Source organism: Macaca mulatta, chromosome 10 (genome assembly GCF_049350105.2).
Source record: "Macaca mulatta isolate MMU2019108-1 chromosome 10, T2T-MMU8v2.0, whole genome shotgun sequence".
Classification (NCBI taxonomy): domain Eukaryota; kingdom Metazoa; phylum Chordata; class Mammalia; order Primates; family Cercopithecidae; genus Macaca; species Macaca mulatta.
Window position 1 is genome coordinate 43,481,273 of NC_133415.1, and position 17,182 is coordinate 43,498,454.

Genomic DNA, 17,182 nt, shown 5'->3' on the forward strand with positions numbered 1-17,182 from the left:
GGGATCTGAAATACCTGTTCTCAGATTCCACAGAAATAAGGCTAGCAAAGAGATCCACGAAATACAGATGTAACTCTGTGAGATGAATTAACAGAACACTAAGCAGTTTCTCAGAAAGCTTCTTTCCAGATTTCATCTGAGGATATTTCCTTTTTCAACATAGCCCTCTATGGGCTTCCAAATATCACTTTGCCAATTCCACAAGAACTGTCTTAGCGAAAGGCTTCTTGAGGGGAAAGCTGTAACTCTGTGAGATGATTTCACAGAACACAAAGAAGTTTCTCAGAAAGCTTCTTTCTCTTTGTTATCGGAGGATATTTCCATTGGCCCTATAGTCTTCAATGGGATCCGAATTATCTCTTCTCAGATTCCACAGAAATAAGGCTAGCAAAGAGATCCACGAAATACAGATGTAACTCTGTGAGATGAATTAACAGAACACTAAGCAGTTTCTCAGAAAGCTTCTTTCCAGATTTCATCTGAGGATATTTCCTTTTTCACCCTAGCCCTCTATGGGCTTCCAAATATCACTTTAGAAATTCCACAAGAACTGTCTTAGCGAAAGGCTTCTTGAGGGGAAAGCTGTAACTCTGTGAGATGATTTCACAGAACACAAAGAAGTTTCTAAGAAAGCTTCTTTCTCTTTGTAATCGGAGGATATTTCCTTTGGCACTATAGTCTTCCATGGGATCTGAAATACCTGTTCTCAGATTCCACAGAAATAAGGCTAGCAAAGAGATCCACGAAAAACTGATGTAACTCTGTGAGATGAATTAACAGAACACTAAGCAGTTTCTCAGAAAGCTTCTTTCCAGATTTCATCTGAGGATATTTCCTTTTTCACCATAGCCCTCTATGGGCTTCCAAATATCACTTTGCCAATTCCACAATAACTGTCTTAGTGAAAGGCCTCTTGAGAGTAAAGCTGTAACTCTGTGAGATGATTTCACAGAACACAAAGAAGTTTCTAAGAAAGCTTCTTTCTCTTTGTAATCGGAGGATATTTACTTTGTCCCTATAGTCTTCAATGGGATCTGAAATACCTGTTCTCAGATTCCACAGAAATAAGGCCAGCAAAGGGATCCACGAAATACAGATGTAACTCCGTGAGATGAATTAACAGAACACTAAGCAATTTCTCAGAAAGCTTCTTTCCAGATTTCATCTGATGATATTTCCTTTTTCACCATAGCCCTCTATGTTCTTCTAAATATCACTTTGCCAATTCCACAAGAACTGTCTTAGCGAAAGGCTTCTTGAGGGGAAAGCTGTAACTCTGGGAGATGATTTCACAGAACACAAAGAAGTTTCTCAGAAAGCTTCTTTCTCTTTGTAATCGGAGTATATTTCCTTTGGCCCTATAGTCTCCAATGGGATCCGAAATATCTGTTCTCAGATTCCACAGAAATAAGGCTAGCAAAGAGATCCACGAAACACAGATGTAACTCTGTGAGATGAATTAACAGAACACTAAGCAGTTTCTCAGAAAGCTTCTTTCCAGATTTCATCTGAGGATATTTCCTTTTTCACCATAGCCCTCTATGGGCTTCCAAATATCACTTTGCCAATTCCACAAGAACTGTCTTAGCGAAAGGCTTCTTGAGGGGAAAGCTGTAACTCTGTGAGATGATTTCACAGAACACAAAGAAGTTTCTCAGAAAGCTTCTTTCTCTTTGTTATCGGAGGATATTTCCTTTGGCCCTGTAGTCTTCTAAGGGATCCGAAATATCTGTTCTCAGATTCCTCAGAAATACTGCTAGCAAAGAGATCCACGAAATACAGATGAAACTCTGTGAGATGAATTAACCGAACCATAAGCAGTTTCTCAGAAAGTTCTTTCCAGATTTCATCTGATGATATTTCCTTTTTCACCATAGCCCTCTATGGGCTTCCAAATATCACTTTGCCAATTCCACAAGAACTGTCTTAGCGAAAGGTTTCTTGAGGGGAATGCTGTAACTCTGGGAGATGATTTCACAGAACACAAAGTTTCTCAGAAAGCTTCTTTCTCTTTGTTATCGGAAGATATTTCCTTTGGCCCTATAGTCTTCAAAGGGATCCGAAATATCTGTTCTCAGATTCCACAGAAATAAGGCTAGCAAAGAGATCCACGAAATACAGATGTAACTCTGTGAGATGAATTAACAGAACACTAAGCAGTTTCTCAGAAAGCTTCTTTCCAGATTTCATCTGAGGATATTTCCTTTTTCACCATAGCCTTCTATGGGCTTCCAAATATCACTTTGCCAATTCCACAAGAACTGTCTTAGCGAAAGGCTTCTTGAGGAGAAAGCTGTAACTCTGGGAGATGATTTCACAGAACACAAAGAAGTTCCTAAGAAAGCTTCTTTCTCTTAGTAATCGGAGGATATTTCCCTTGTCCCTATAGTCTTCAATGGGATCTGAAATACCTGTTCTCAGATTCCACAGAAATAAGGCTAGCAAAGAGATCCACGAAATACAGATGTAACTCTGTGAGATGAATTAACAGAACACTAAGCAGTTTCTCAGAAAGCTTCTTTCCAGATTTCATCTGAGGATATTTCCTTTTTCACCATAGCCCTCTATGGGCTTCCAAATATCACTTTGCCAATTCCACAAGAACTGTCTTAGCGCAAGGCTTCTTGAGGGGAAAGCTGTAACTCTGTGAGATGATTTCACAGAACACAAAGAAGTTTCTAAGAAAGCATCTTTCTCTTTGTAATCGGAGGATATTTCCTTTGTCCCTATAGTCTTCAATGGGATCTGAAATACCTGTTCTCAGATTCCACAGAAATAAGGCTAGCAAAGAGATAAACGAAATACGGATGTAACTCTGTGAGATAAATTAACAGTACACTAAGCAGTTTCTCAGAAAGCTTCTTTCCAGATTTCATCTGAGGATATTTCCTTTTTCACCATAGCCCTCTATGGGCTTCCAAATATCACTTTGCCAATTCCACAAGAACTGTCTTAGCGAAAGGCTTCTTGAGGGGAAAGCTGTAACTCTGGGAGATGATTTCAAAGAACACAAAGAAGTTTCTAAGAAAGCTTCTTTCTCTTTGTAATCGGAGGATATTTACTTTGTCCCTATAGTCTTCAATGGGATCTGAAATACCTGTTCTCAGATTCCACAGAAATAAGGCCAGCAAAGGGATCCACGAAATACAGATGTAACTCCGTGAGATGAATTAACAGAACACTAAGCAATTTCTCAGAAAGCTTCTTTCCAGATTTCATCTGATGATATTTCCTTTTTCACCATAGCCCTCTATGTTCTTCTAAATATCACTTTGCCAATTCCACAAGAACTGTCTTAGCGAAAGGCTTCTTGAGGGGAAAGCTGTAACTCTGGGAGATGATTTCACAGAACACAAAGAAGTTTCTCAGAAAGCTTCTTTCTCTTTGTAATCGGAGTATATTTCCTTTGGCCCTATAGTCTCCAATGGGATCCGAAATATCTGTTCTCAGATTCCACAGAAATAAGGCTAGCAAAGAGATCCACGAAACACAGATGTAACTCTGTGAGATGAATTAACAGAACACTAAGCAGTTTCTCAGAAAGCTTCTTTCCAGATTTCATCTGAGGATATTTCCTTTTTCACCATAGCCCTCTATGGGCTTCCAAATATCACTTTGCCAATTCCACAAGAACTGTCTTAGCGAAAGGCTTCTTGAGGGGAAAGCTGTAACTCTGGGAGATGATTTCACAGAACACAAAGAAGTTTCTCAGAAAGCTTCTTTCTCTTTGAAATCGGAGGATATTTCCTTTGGCCCTGTAGTCTTCTAAGGGATCCGAAATATCTGTTCTCAGATTCCTCAGAAATACTGCTAGCAAAGAGATCCACGAAATACAGATGAAACTCTGTGAGATGAATTAACCGAACCATAAGCAGTTTCTCAGAAAGTTCTTTCCAGATTTCATCTGAGGATATTTCCTTTTTCACCATAGCCCTCTATGGGCTTCCAAATATCACTTTGCCAATTCCACAAGAACTGTCTTAGCGAAAGGTTTCTTGAGGGGAATGCTGTAACTCTGGGAGATGATTTCACAGAACACAAAGTTTCTCAGAAAGCTTCTTTCTCTTTGTTATCGGAAGATATTTCCTTTGGCCCTATAGTCTTCAAAGGGATCCGAAATATCTGTTCTCAGATTCCACAGAAATAAGGCTAGCAAAGAGATCCACGAAATACAGATGTAACTCTGTGAGATGAATTAACAGAACACTAAGCAGTTTCTCAGAAAGCTTCTTTCCAGATTTCATCTGAGGATATTTCCTTTTTCACCATAGCCCTCTATGGGCTTCCAAATATCACTTTGCCAATTCCACAAGAACTGTCTTAGCGCAAGGCTTCTTGAGGGGAAAGCTGTAACTCTGTGAGATGATTTCACAGAACACAAAGAAGTTTCTAAGAAAGCATCTTTCTCTTTGTAATCGGAGGATATTTCCTTTGTCCCTATAGTCTTCAATGGGATCTGAAATACCTGTTCTCAGATTCCACAGAAATAAGGCTAGCAAACAGATAAACGAAATACGGATGTAACTCTGTGAGATAAATTAACAGTACACTAAGCAGTTTCTCAGAAAGCTTCTTTCCAGATTTCATCTGAGGATATTTCCTTTTTCACCATAGCCCTCTATGGGCTTCCAAATATCACTTTGCCAATTCCACAAGAACTGTCTTAGCGAAAGGCTTCTTGAGGGGAAAGCTGTAACTCTGTGAGATGATTTCAAAGAACACAAAGAAGTTTCTCAGAAAGCTTCTTTCTCTTTGTAATCGGAGGATATTTCCTTTGGCCCTATAGTCTTCAATGGGATCCGAAATATCTGTTCTCAGATTCCCCACAAATTAGGCTAGGAAAGAGATCCACGAAATACAGATGTAACTCGGTGAGATGAATTAACCGAACACTAAGCAGTTTCTCAGAAAGCTTCTTTCCAGATTTCATCTGAGGATATTTCTTTTCACCATAGCCCTCTATGGGCTTCCAAATATCACTTTGCCAATTCCACAAGAACTGTCTTAGCGAAAGGCTTCTTGAGGGGAAAGCTGTAACTCTGGGAGATGATTTCACAGAACACAAAGAAGTTTCTCAGAAAGCTTCTTTCTCTTTGTAATCGGAGGATATTTCCATTGGCCCTATAGTCTTCAATGGGATCCGAAATATCTCTTCTCAGATTCCACAGAAATAAGGCTAGCAAAGAGATCCACGAAATACAGATGTAACTCTGTGAGTTGAATTAACAGAACACTAAGCAGTTTCTCAGAAAGCTTCTTTCCAGATTTCATCTGAGGATATTCCCTTTTTCACCATAGCCCTCTATGGGCTTCCAAATATCACTTTAGAAATTCCACAAGAACTGTCTTAGCGAAAGGCTTCTTGAGGGGAAAGCTGTAACTCTGTGAGATGATTTCACAGAACACAAAGAAGTTTCTAAGAAAGCTTCTTTCTCTTTGTAATCGGAGGATATTTCCTTTGTCCTTATAGTCTTCCATGGGATCTGAAATACCTGTTCTCAGATTCCACAGAAATAAGGCTAGCAAAGAGATCCACGAAAAACTGATGTAACTCTGTGAGATGAATTAACAGAACACTAAGCAGTTTCTCAGAAAGCTTCTTTCCAGATTTCATCTGAGGATATGTCCTTTTTCACCATAGCCCTCTATGGGCTTCCAAATATCACTTTGCCAATTCCACAAGAACTGTCTTAGCGAAAGGCTTCTTGAGGGGAAAGCTGTAACTCTGGGAGATGATTTCACAGAACACAAAGAAGTTTCTCAGAAAGCTTCTTTCTCTTTGTAATCGGAGTATATTTCCTTTGGCCCTATAGTCTTCAATGGGATCCGAAATATCTGTTCTCAGATTCCACAGAAATAAGGCTAGCAAAGAGATCCACGAAACACAGATGTAACTCTGTGAGATGAATTAACAGAACACTAAGCAGTTTCTCAGAAGGCTTCTTTCCAGATATCATCTGAGGATATTTCCTTTTTCACCATAGCCCTCTAGGGGCTTCCAAATATCACTTTGCCAATTTCACAAGAAGTGTCTTAGCGAAAGGCTTCTTGAGGGGAAAGCTGTAACTCTGTGAGATGATTTCACAGAACACAAAGAAGTTTCTCAGAAAGCTTCTTTCTCTTTGTTATCTGAAGATATTTCCTTTGGCCCTATAGTCTTCAAAGGGATCCGAAATATCTGTTCTCAGATTCCACAGAAATAAGGCTAGCAAAGAGATCCACGAAATACAGATATAACTCTGTGAGATGAATTAACAGAACACTAAGCAGTTTCTCAGAAAGCTTCTTTCCAGATTTCATCTGAGGATATTTCCTTTTTCACCATAGCCCTCTATGGGCTTCCAAATATCACTTTGCCAATTCCACAAGAACTGTCTTAGCGAAAGGCTTCTTGAGGGGAAAGCTGTAACTCTGTGAGATGATTTCACAGAACACAAAGAAGTTTCTCAGAAAGCTTCTTTCTCTTTGTTATCGGAGGATATTTCCTTTGGCCCTGTAGTCTTCTAAGGGATCCGAAATATCTGTTCTCAGATTCCTCAGAAATACTGCTAGCAAAGAGATCCACGAAATACAGATGAAACTCTGTGAGATGAATTAACCGAACCATAAGCAGTTTCTCAGAAAGTTCTTTCCAGATTTCATCTGAGGATATTTCCTTCTTCACCATAGCCCTCTATGGGCTTCCAAATATCACTTTGCCAATTCCACAAGAACTGTCTTAGCGAAAGGTTTCTTGAGGGGAATGCTGTAACTCTGGGAGATGATTTCACAGAACACAAAGTTTCTCAGAAAGCTTCTTTCTCTTTGTTATCGGAAGATATTTCCTTTGGCCCTATAGTCTTCAAAGGGATCCGAAATATCTGTTCTCAGATTCCACAGAAATAAGGCTAGCAAAGAGATCCACGAAATACAGATGTAACTCTGTGAGATGAATTAACAGAACACTAAGCAGTTTCTCAGAAAGCTTCTTTCCAGATTTCATCTGAGGATATTTCCTTTTTCACCATAGCCTTCTATGGGCTTCCAAATATCACTTTGCCAATTCCACAAGAACTGTCTTAGCGAAAGGCTTCTTGAGGAGAAAGCTGTAACTCTGGGAGATGATTTCACAGAACACAAAGAAGTTCCTAAGAAAGCTTCTTTCTCTTAGTAATCGGAGGATATTTCCCTTGTCCCTATAGTCTTCAATGGGATCTGAAATACCTGTTCTCAGATTCCACAGAAATAAGGCTAGCAAAGAGATCCACGAAATACAGATGTAACTCTGTGAGATGAATTAACAGAACACTAAGCAGTTTCTCAGAAAGCTTCTTTCCAGATTTCATCTGAGGATATTTCCTTTTTCACCATAGCCCTCTATGGGCTTCCAAATATCACTTTGCCAATTCCACAAGAACTGTCTTAGCGCAAGGCTTCTTGAGGGGAAAGCTGTAACTCTGTGAGATGATTTCACAGAACACAAAGAAGTTTCTAAGAAAGCATCTTTCTCTTTGTAATCGGAGGATATTTCCTTTGTCCCTATAGTCTTCAATGGGATCTGAAATACCTGTTCTCAGATTCCACAGAAATAAGGCTAGCAAAGAGATAAACGAAATACGGATGTAACTCTGTGAGATAAATTAACAGTACACTAAGCAGTTTCTCAGAAAGCTTCTTTCCAGATTTCATCTGAGGATATTTCCTTTTTCACCATAGCCCTCTATGGGCTTCCAAATATCACTTTGCCAATTCCACAAGAACTGTCTTAGCGAAAGGCTTCTTGAGGGGAAAGCTGTAACTCTGTGAGATGATTTCAAAGAACACAAAGAAGTTTCTCAGAAAGCTTCTTTCTCTTTGTAATCGGAGGATATTTCCTTTGGCCCTATAGTCTTCAATGGGATCCGAAATATCTGTTCTCAGATTCCCCACAAATTAGGCTAGCAAAGAGATCCACGAAATACAGATGTAACTCGGTGAGATGAATTAACCGAACACTAAGCAGTTTCTCAGAAAGCTTCTTTCCAGATTTCATCTGAGGATATTTCTTTTCACCATAGCCCTCTATGGGCTTCCAAATATCACTTTGCCAATTCCACAAGAACTGTCTTAGCGAAAGTCTTCTTGAGGGGAAAGCTGTAACTCTGGGAGATGATTTCACAGAACACAAAGAAGTTTCTCAGAAAGCTTCTTTCTCTTTGTAATCGGAGGATATTTCCATTGGCCCTATAGTCTTCAATGGGATCCGAAATATCTCTTCTCAGATTCCACAGAAATAAGGCTAGCAAAGAGATCCACGAAATACAGATGTAACTCTGTGAGTTGAATTAACAGAACACTAAGCAGTTTCTCAGAAAGCTTCTTTCCAGATTTCATCTGAGGATATTCCCTTTTTCACCATAGCCCTCTATGGGCTTCCAAATATCACTTTAGAAATTCCACAAGAACTGTCTTAGCGAAAGGCTTCTTGAGGGGAAAGCTGTAACTCTGTGAGATGATTTCACAGAACACAAAGAAGTTTCTAAGAAAGCTTCTTTCTCTTTGTAATCGGAGGATATTTCCTTTGTCCCTATAGTCTTCCATGGGATCTGAAATACCTGTTCTCAGATTCCACAGAAATAAGGCTAGCAAAGAGAACCACGAAAAACTGATGTAACTCTGTGAGATGAATTAACAGAACACTAAGCAGTTTCTCAGAAAGCTTCTTTCCAGATTTCATCTGAGGATATGTCCTTTTTCACCATAGCCCTCTATGGGCTTCCAAATATCACTTTGCCAATTCCACAAGAACTGTCTTAGCGAAAGGCTTCTTGAGGGGAAAGCTGTAACTCTGGGAGATGATTTCACAGAACACAAAGAAGTTTCTCAGAAAGCTTCTTTCTCTTTGTAATCGGAGTATATTTCCTTTGGCCCTATAGTCTTCAATGGGATCCGAAATATCTGTTCTCAGATTCCACAGAAATAAGGCTAGCAAAGAGATCCACGAAACACAGATGTAACTCTGTGAGATGAATTAACAGAACACTAAGCAGTTTCTCAGAAGGCTTCTTTCCAGATATCATCTGAGGATATTTCCTTTTTCACCATAGCCCTCTAGGGGCTTCCAAATATCACTTTGCCAATTTCACAAGAAGTGTCTTAGCGAAAGGCTTCTTGAGGGGAAAGCTGTAACTCTGTGAGATGATTTCACAGAACACAAAGAAGTTTCTCAGAAATCTTCTTTCTCTTTGTTATCTGAAGATATTTCCTTTGGCCCTATAGTCTTCAAAGGGATCCGAAATATCTGTTCTCAGATTCCACAGAAATAAGGCTAGCAAAGAGATCCACGAAATACAGATATAACTCTGTGAGATGAATTAACAGAACACTAAGCAGTTTCTCAGAAAGCTTCTTTCCAGATTTCATCTGAGGATATTTCCTTTTTCACCATAGACCTCTATGTTCTTCCAAATATCACTTTGCCAATTCCACAAGAACTGTCTTAGCGAAAGGCTTCTTGAGGGGAAAGCTGTAACTCTGGGAGATGATTTCACAGAACACATAGAAGTTTCTCAGAAAGCTTCTTTCTCTTTGTTATCGGAGGATATTTCCTTTGGCCCTGTAGTCTTCTAAGGGATCCGAAATATCTGTTCTCAGATTCCTCAGAAATACTGCTAGCAAAGAGATCCACGAAATACAGATGTAACTCTGTGAGATGAATTAACAGAACACTAAGCAGTTTCTCAGAAAGCTTCTTTCCAGATATCATCTGAGGATATTTCCTTTTTCACCATAGCCCTCTATGGGCTTCCAAATATCACTTTGCCAATTCCACAAGAACTGTCTTAGCGAAAGGCTTCTTGAGGGGAAAGCTGTAACTCTGTGAGATGATTTCACAGAACACAAAGAGGTTTCTAAGAAAGCTTCTTTCTCTTAGTAATCGGAGGATATTTCCTTTGTCCCTATAGTCTTCAATGGGATCTGAAATACCTGTTCTCAGATTCCACAGAAATAAGGCTAGCAAAGAGATCCAGGAAATACAGATGTAACTCTGTGAGATGAATTAACAGAACACTAAGCAGTTTCTCAGAAAGCTTCTTTCCAGATTTCATCTGAGGATATTTCCTTTTTCACCATTGCCCTTTATGGGCTTCCAAATATCACTTTGCCAATTCCACAAGAACTGTCTTAGCGAAAGGCTTCTTGAGGGGAAAGCTGTAACTCTGTGAGATGATTACACAAAACACAAAGAAGTTTCTAAGAAAGCTTCTTTCTCTTTGTAATCGGAGGATATTTCCTTTGGCCCTATAGTCTTCAAAGGGATCCGAAATATCTTTTCTCAGATTCCCCACAAATAAGGCTAGCAAAAAGATCCACGAAATACAGATGTAACTCTGTGAGATGATATAACCGAACACTAAGCAGTTTCTCAGAAAGCTTCTTTCCAGATTTCATCTGAGGATATTTACTTTTTCACCATTGCCCTCTATGTTCTTCCAAATATCACTTTGCCAATTCCACAAGAACTGTCTTAGCGAAAGGCTTCTTGAGGGGAAAGCTGTAACTCTGTGAGATGATTTCACAGAACACAAAGAAGTTTCTAAGAAAGCTTCTTTCTCTTTGTAATCGGAGGATATTTCCTTTGTCCCTATAGTCTTCAATGGGATCTGAAATACCTGTTTTCAGATTCCACAGAAATAAGGCTAGCAAAGGGATCCACGAAATTCAGATGTAACTCTGTGAGATGAATTAACAGAATACTAAGCAGTTTCTCAGTAAGCTTCTTTCCAGATTTCATCTGAGGATATTTCCTTTTTCACCATAGCCCTCTATGGGCTTCCAAATATCACTTTGCCAATTCCACAAGAACTGTCTTAGCGAAAGGCTTCTTGAGGGGAAAGCTGTAACTCTCGGAGATGATTTCACAGAACACAAAGAAGTTTCTCAGAAATCTTCTTTCTCTTTGTTATCGGAGGATATTTCCTTTGGCCCTATAGTCTTCATAGGGATCCAAAATATCTGCTCTCAGATTCCACAGAAATAAGGCGAGCAAAGATATCCACGAAATACAGATGAAACTCTGTGAGATGAATTAACCGAACCATAAGCAGTTTCTCAGGAAGTTCTTTCCAGATTTCATCTGAGGATATTTCCTTTTTCACCATAGCCCTCTATGGGCTTCCAAATATCACTTTGCCAATTCCACAAGAACTGTCTTAGCGAAAAGTTTCTTGAGGGGAAAGCTGTAACTCTGTGAGATGATTTCACAGAACACAAAGAAGTTTCTCAGAAAGCTTCTTTCTCTTTGTTATCGGAGGATATTTCCTTTGGCCCTGCAGTCTTCTAAGGGATCCGAAATATCTGTTCTCAGATTCCTCAGAAATACTGCTAGCAAAGAGATCCACGAAATACAGATGAAACTCTGTGAGATGAATTAACCGAACCATAAGCAGTTTCTCAGAAAGTTCTTTCCAGATTTCATCTGAGGATATTTCCTTCTTCACCATAGCCCTCTAATGGCTTCCAAATATCACTTTGCCAATTCCACAAGAACTGTCTTAGCGAAAGGTTTCTTGAGGGGAATGCTGTAACTCTGGGAGATGATTTCACAGAACACAAAGTTTCTCAGAAAGCTTCTTTCTCTTTGTTATCGGAAGATATTTCCTTTGGCCCTATAGTCTTCAAAGGGATCCGAAATATCTGTTCTCAGATTCCACAGAAATAAGGCTAGCAAAGAGATCCACGAAATACAGATGTAACTCTGTGAGATGAATTAACAGAACACTAAGCAGTTTCTCAGAAAGCTTCTTTCCAGATTTCATCTGAGGATATTTCCTTTTTCACCATAGCCTTCTATGGGCTTCCAAATATCACTTTGCCAATTCCACAAGAACTGTCTTAGCGAAAGGCTTCTTGAGGAGAAAGCTGTAACTCTGGGAGATGATTTCACAGAACACAAAGAAGTTCCTAAGAAAGCTTCTTTCTCTTAGTAATCGGAGGATATTTCCCTTGTCCCTATAGTCTTCAATGGGATCTGAAATACCTGTTCTCAGATTCCACAGAAATAAGGCTAGCAAAGAGATCCACGAAATACAGATGTAACTCTGTGAGATGAATTAACAGAACACTAAGCAGTTTCTCAGAAAGCTTCTTTCCAGATTTCATCTGAGGATATTTCCTTTTTCACCATAGCCCTCTATGGGCTTCCAAATATCACTTTGCCAATTCCACAAGAACTGTCTTAGCGCAAGGCTTCTTGAGGGGAAAGCTGTAACTCTGTGAGATGATTTCACAGAACACAAAGAAGTTTCTAAGAAAGCATCTTTCTCTTTGTAATCGGAGGATATTTCCTTTGTCCCTATAGTCTTCAATGGGATCTGAAATACCTGTTCTCAGATTCCACAGAAATAAGGCTAGCAAAGAGATAAACGAAATACGGATGTAACTCTGTGAGATAAATTAACAGTACACTAAGCAGTTTCTCAGAAAGCTTCTTTCCAGATTTCATCTGAGGATATTTCCTTTTTCACCATAGACCTCTATGTTCTTCCAAATATCACTTTGCCAATTCCACAAGAACTGTCTTAGCGAAAGGCTTCTTGAGGGGAAAGCTGTAACTCTGTGAGATTATTTCACAGAACACAAAGAAGTTTCTAAGAAAGCTTCTTTCTCTTTGTAATCGGAGGATATTTAGTTTGTCCCTATAGTCTTCAAAGGGATCCGAAATATCTGTTCTCAGATTCCACAGAAATAAGGCTAGCAAAGAGATCCACGAAATACAGATGTAACTCTGTGAGATGAATTAACAGAACACTAAGCAGTTTCTCAGAAAGCTTCTTTCCAGATTTCATCTGAGGATATTTCCTTTTTCAACATAGCCCTCTATGGGCTTCCAAATATCACTTTGCCAATTCCACAAGAACTGTCTTAGCGAAAGTCTTCTTGAGGAGAAAGCTGTAACTCTGTGAGATGATTTCACAGAACACAAAGAAGTTCCTAAGAAAGCTTCTTTCTCTTAGTAATCGGAGGATATTTCCTTTGTCCCTATAGTCTTCAATGGGATCTGAAATACCTGTTCTCAGATTCCACAGAAATAAGGCTAGCAAAGAGATCCACGAAATACAGATGTAACTCTGTGAGATGAATTAACAGAACACTAAGCAGTTTCTCAGAAAGCTTCTTTCCAGATTTCATCTGAGGATATTTCCTTTTTCAACATAGCCCTCTATGGGCTTCCAAATATCACTTTGCCAATTCCACAAGAACTGTCTTAGCGAAAGGCTTCTTGAGGGGAAAGCTGTAACTCTGTGAGATGATTTCACAGAACACAAAGAAGTTTCTCAGAAAGCTTCTTTCTCTTTGTTATCGGAGGATATTTCCATTGGCCCTATAGTCTTCAATGGGATCCGAAATATCTCTTCTCAGATTCCACAGAAATAAGGCTAGCAAAGAGATCCACGAAATACAGATGTAACTCTGTGAGATGAATTAACAGAACACTAAGCAGTTTCTCAGAAAGCTTCTTTCCAGATTTCATCTGAGGATATTTCCTTTTTCACCCTAGCCCTCTATGGGCTTCCAAATATCACTTTAGAAATTCCACAAGAACTGTCTTAGCGAAAGGCTTCTTGAGGGGAAAGCTGTAACTCTGTGAGATGATTTCACAGAACACAAAGAAGTTTCTAAGAAAGCTTCTTTCTCTTTGTAATCGGAGGATATTTCCTTTGGCACTATAGTCTTCCATGGGATCTGAAATACCTGTTCTCAGATTCCACAGAAATAAGGCTAGCAAAGAGATCCACGAAAAACTGATGTAACTCTGTGAGATGAATTAACAGAACACTAAGCAGTTTCTCAGAAAGCTTCTTTCCAGATTTCATCTGAGGATATTTCCTTTTTCACCATAGCCCTCTATGGGCTTCCAAATATCACTTTGCCAATTCCACAATAACTGTCTTAGTGAAAGGCCTCTTGAGAGTAAAGCTGTAACTCTGTGAGATGATTTCACAGAACACAAAGAAGTTTCTAAGAAAGCTTCTTTCTCTTTGTAATCGGAGGATATTTACTTTGTCCCTATAGTCTTCAATGGGATCTGAAATACCTGTTCTCAGATTCCACAGAAATAAGGCCAGCAAAGGGATCCACGAAATACAGATGTAACTCCGTGAGATGAATTAACAGAACACTAAGCAATTTCTCAGAAAGCTTCTTTCCAGATTTCATCTGATGATATTTCCTTTTTCACCATAGCCCTCTATGTTCTTCTAAATATCACTTTGCCAATTCCACAAGAACTGTCTTAGCGAAAGGCTTCTTGAGGGGAAAGCTGTAACTCTGGGAGATGATTTCACAGAACACAAAGAAGTTTCTCAGAAAGCTTCTTTCTCTTTGTAATCGGAGTATATTTCCTTTGGCCCTATAGTCTCCAATGGGATCCGAAATATCTGTTCTCAGATTCCACAGAAATAAGGCTAGCAAAGAGATCCACGAAACACAGCTGTAACTCTGTGAGATGAATTAACAGAACACTAAGCAGTTTCTCAGAAAGCTTCTTTCCAGATTTCATCTGAGGATATTTCCTTTTTCACCATAGCCCTCTATGGGCTTCCAAATATCACTTTGCCAATTCCACAAGAACTGTCTTAGCGAAAGGCTTCTTGAGGGGAAAGCTGTAACTCTGTGAGATGATTTCACAGAACACAAAGAAGTTTCTCAGAAAGCTTCTTTCTCTTTGTTATCGGAGGATATTTCCTTTGGCCCTGTAGTCTTCTAAGGGATCCGAAATATCTGTTCTCAGATTCCTCAGAAATACTGCTAGCAAAGAGATCCACGAAATACAGATGAAACTCTGTGAGATGAATTAACCGAACCATAAGCAGTTTCTCAGAAAGTTCTTTCCAGATTTCATCTGAGGATATTTCCTTTTTCACCATAGCCCTCTATGGGCTTCCAAATATCACTTTGCCAATTCCACAAGAACTGTCTTAGCGAAAGGTTTCTTGAGGGGAATGCTGTAACTCTGGGAGATGATTTCACAGAACACAAAGTTTCTCAGAAAGCTTCTTTCTCTTTGTTATCGGAAGATATTTCCTTTGGCCCTATAGTCTTCAAAGGGATCCGAAATATCTGTTCTCAGATTCCACAGAAATAAGGCTAGCAAAGAGATCCACGAAATACAGATGTAACTCTGTGAGATGAATTAACAGAACACTAAGCAGTTTCTCAGAAAGCTTCTTTCCAGATTTCATCTGAGGATATTTCCTTTTTCACCATAGCCTTCTATGGGCTTCCAAATATCACTTTGCCAATTCCACAAGAACTGTCTTAGCGAAAGGCTTCTTGAGGAGAAAGCTGTAACTCTGGGAGATGATTTCACAGAACACAAAGAAGTTCCTAAGAAAGCTTCTTTCTCTTAGTAATCGGAGGATATTTCCCTTGTCCCTATAGTCTTCAATGGGATCTGAAATACCTGTTCTCAGATTCCACAGAAATAAGGCTAGCAAAGAGATCCACGAAATACAGATGTAACTCTGTGAGATGAATTAACAGAACACTAAGCAGTTTCTCAGAAAGCTTCTTTCCAGATTTCATCTGAGGATATTTCCTTTTTCACCATAGCCCTCTATGGGCTTCCAAATATCACTTTGCCAATTCCACAAGAACTGTCTTAGCGCAAGGCTTCTTGAGGGGAAAGCTGTAACTCTGTGAGATGATTTCACAGAACACAAAGAAGTTTCTAAGAAAGCATCTTTCTCTTTGTAATCGGAGGATATTTCCTTTGTCCCTATAGTCTTCAATGGGATCTGAAATACCTGTTCTCAGATTCCACAGAAATAAGGCTAGCAAAGAGATAAACGAAATACGGATGTAACTCTGTGAGATAAATTAACAGTACACTAAGCAGTTTCTCAGAAAGCTTCTTTCCAGATTTCATCTGAGGATATTTCCTTTTTCACCATAGCCCTCTATGGGCTTCCAAATATCACTTTGCCAATTCCACAAGAACTGTCTTAGCGAAAGGCTTCTTGAGGGGAAAGCTGTAACTCTGTGAGATGATTTCAAAGAACACAAAGAAGTTTCTAAGAAAGCTTCTTTCTCTTTGTAATCGGAGGATATTTACTTTGTCCCTATAGTCTTCAATGGGATCTGAAATACCTGTTCTCAGATTCCACAGAAATAAGGCCAGCAAAGGGATCCACGAAATACAGATGTAACTCCGTGAGATGAATTAACAGAACACTAAGCAATTTCTCAGAAAGCTTCTTTCCAGATTTCATCTGATGATATTTCCTTTTTCACCATAGCCCTCTATGTTCTTCTAAATATCACTTTGCCAATTCCACAAGAACTGTCTTAGCGAAAGGCTTCTTGAGGGGAAAGCTGTAACTCTGGGAGATGATTTCACAGAACACAAAGAAGTTTCTCAGAAAGCTTCTTACTCTTTGTAATCGGAGTATATTTCCTTTGGCCCTATAGTCTCCAATGGGATCCGAAATATCTGTTCTCAGATTCCACAGAAATAAGGCTAGCAAAGAGATCCACGAAACACAGATGTAACTCTGTGAGATGAATTAACAGAACACTAAGCAGTTTCTCAGAAAGCTTCTTTCCAGATTTCATCTGAGGATATTTCCTTTTTCACCATAGCCCTCTATGGGCTTCCAAATATCACTTTGCCAATTCCACAAGAACTGTCTTAGCGAAAGGCTTCTTGAGGGGAAAGCTGTAACTCTGTGAGATGATTTCACAGAACACAAAGAAGTTTCTCAGAAAGCTTCTTTCTCTTTGTTATCGGAGGATATTTCCTTTGGCCCTGTAGTCTTCTAAGGGATCCGAAATATCTGTTCTCAGATTCCTCAGAAATACTGCTAGCAAAGAGATCCACGAAATACAGATGAAACTCTGTGAGATGAATTAACCGAACCATAAGCAGTTTCTCAGAAAGTTCTTTCCAGATTTCATCTGAGGATATTTCCTTTTTCACCATAGCCCTCTATGGGCTTCCAAATATCACTTTGCCAATTCCACAAGAACTGTCTTAGCGAAAGGTTTCTTGAGGGGAATGCTGTAACTCTGGGAGATGATTTCACAGAACACAAAGTTTCTCAGAAAGCTTCTTTCTCTTTGTTATCGGAAGATATTTCCTTTGGCCCTATAGTCTTCAAAGGGATCCGAAATATCTGTTCTCAGATTCCACAGAAATAAGGCTAGCAAAGAGATCCACGAA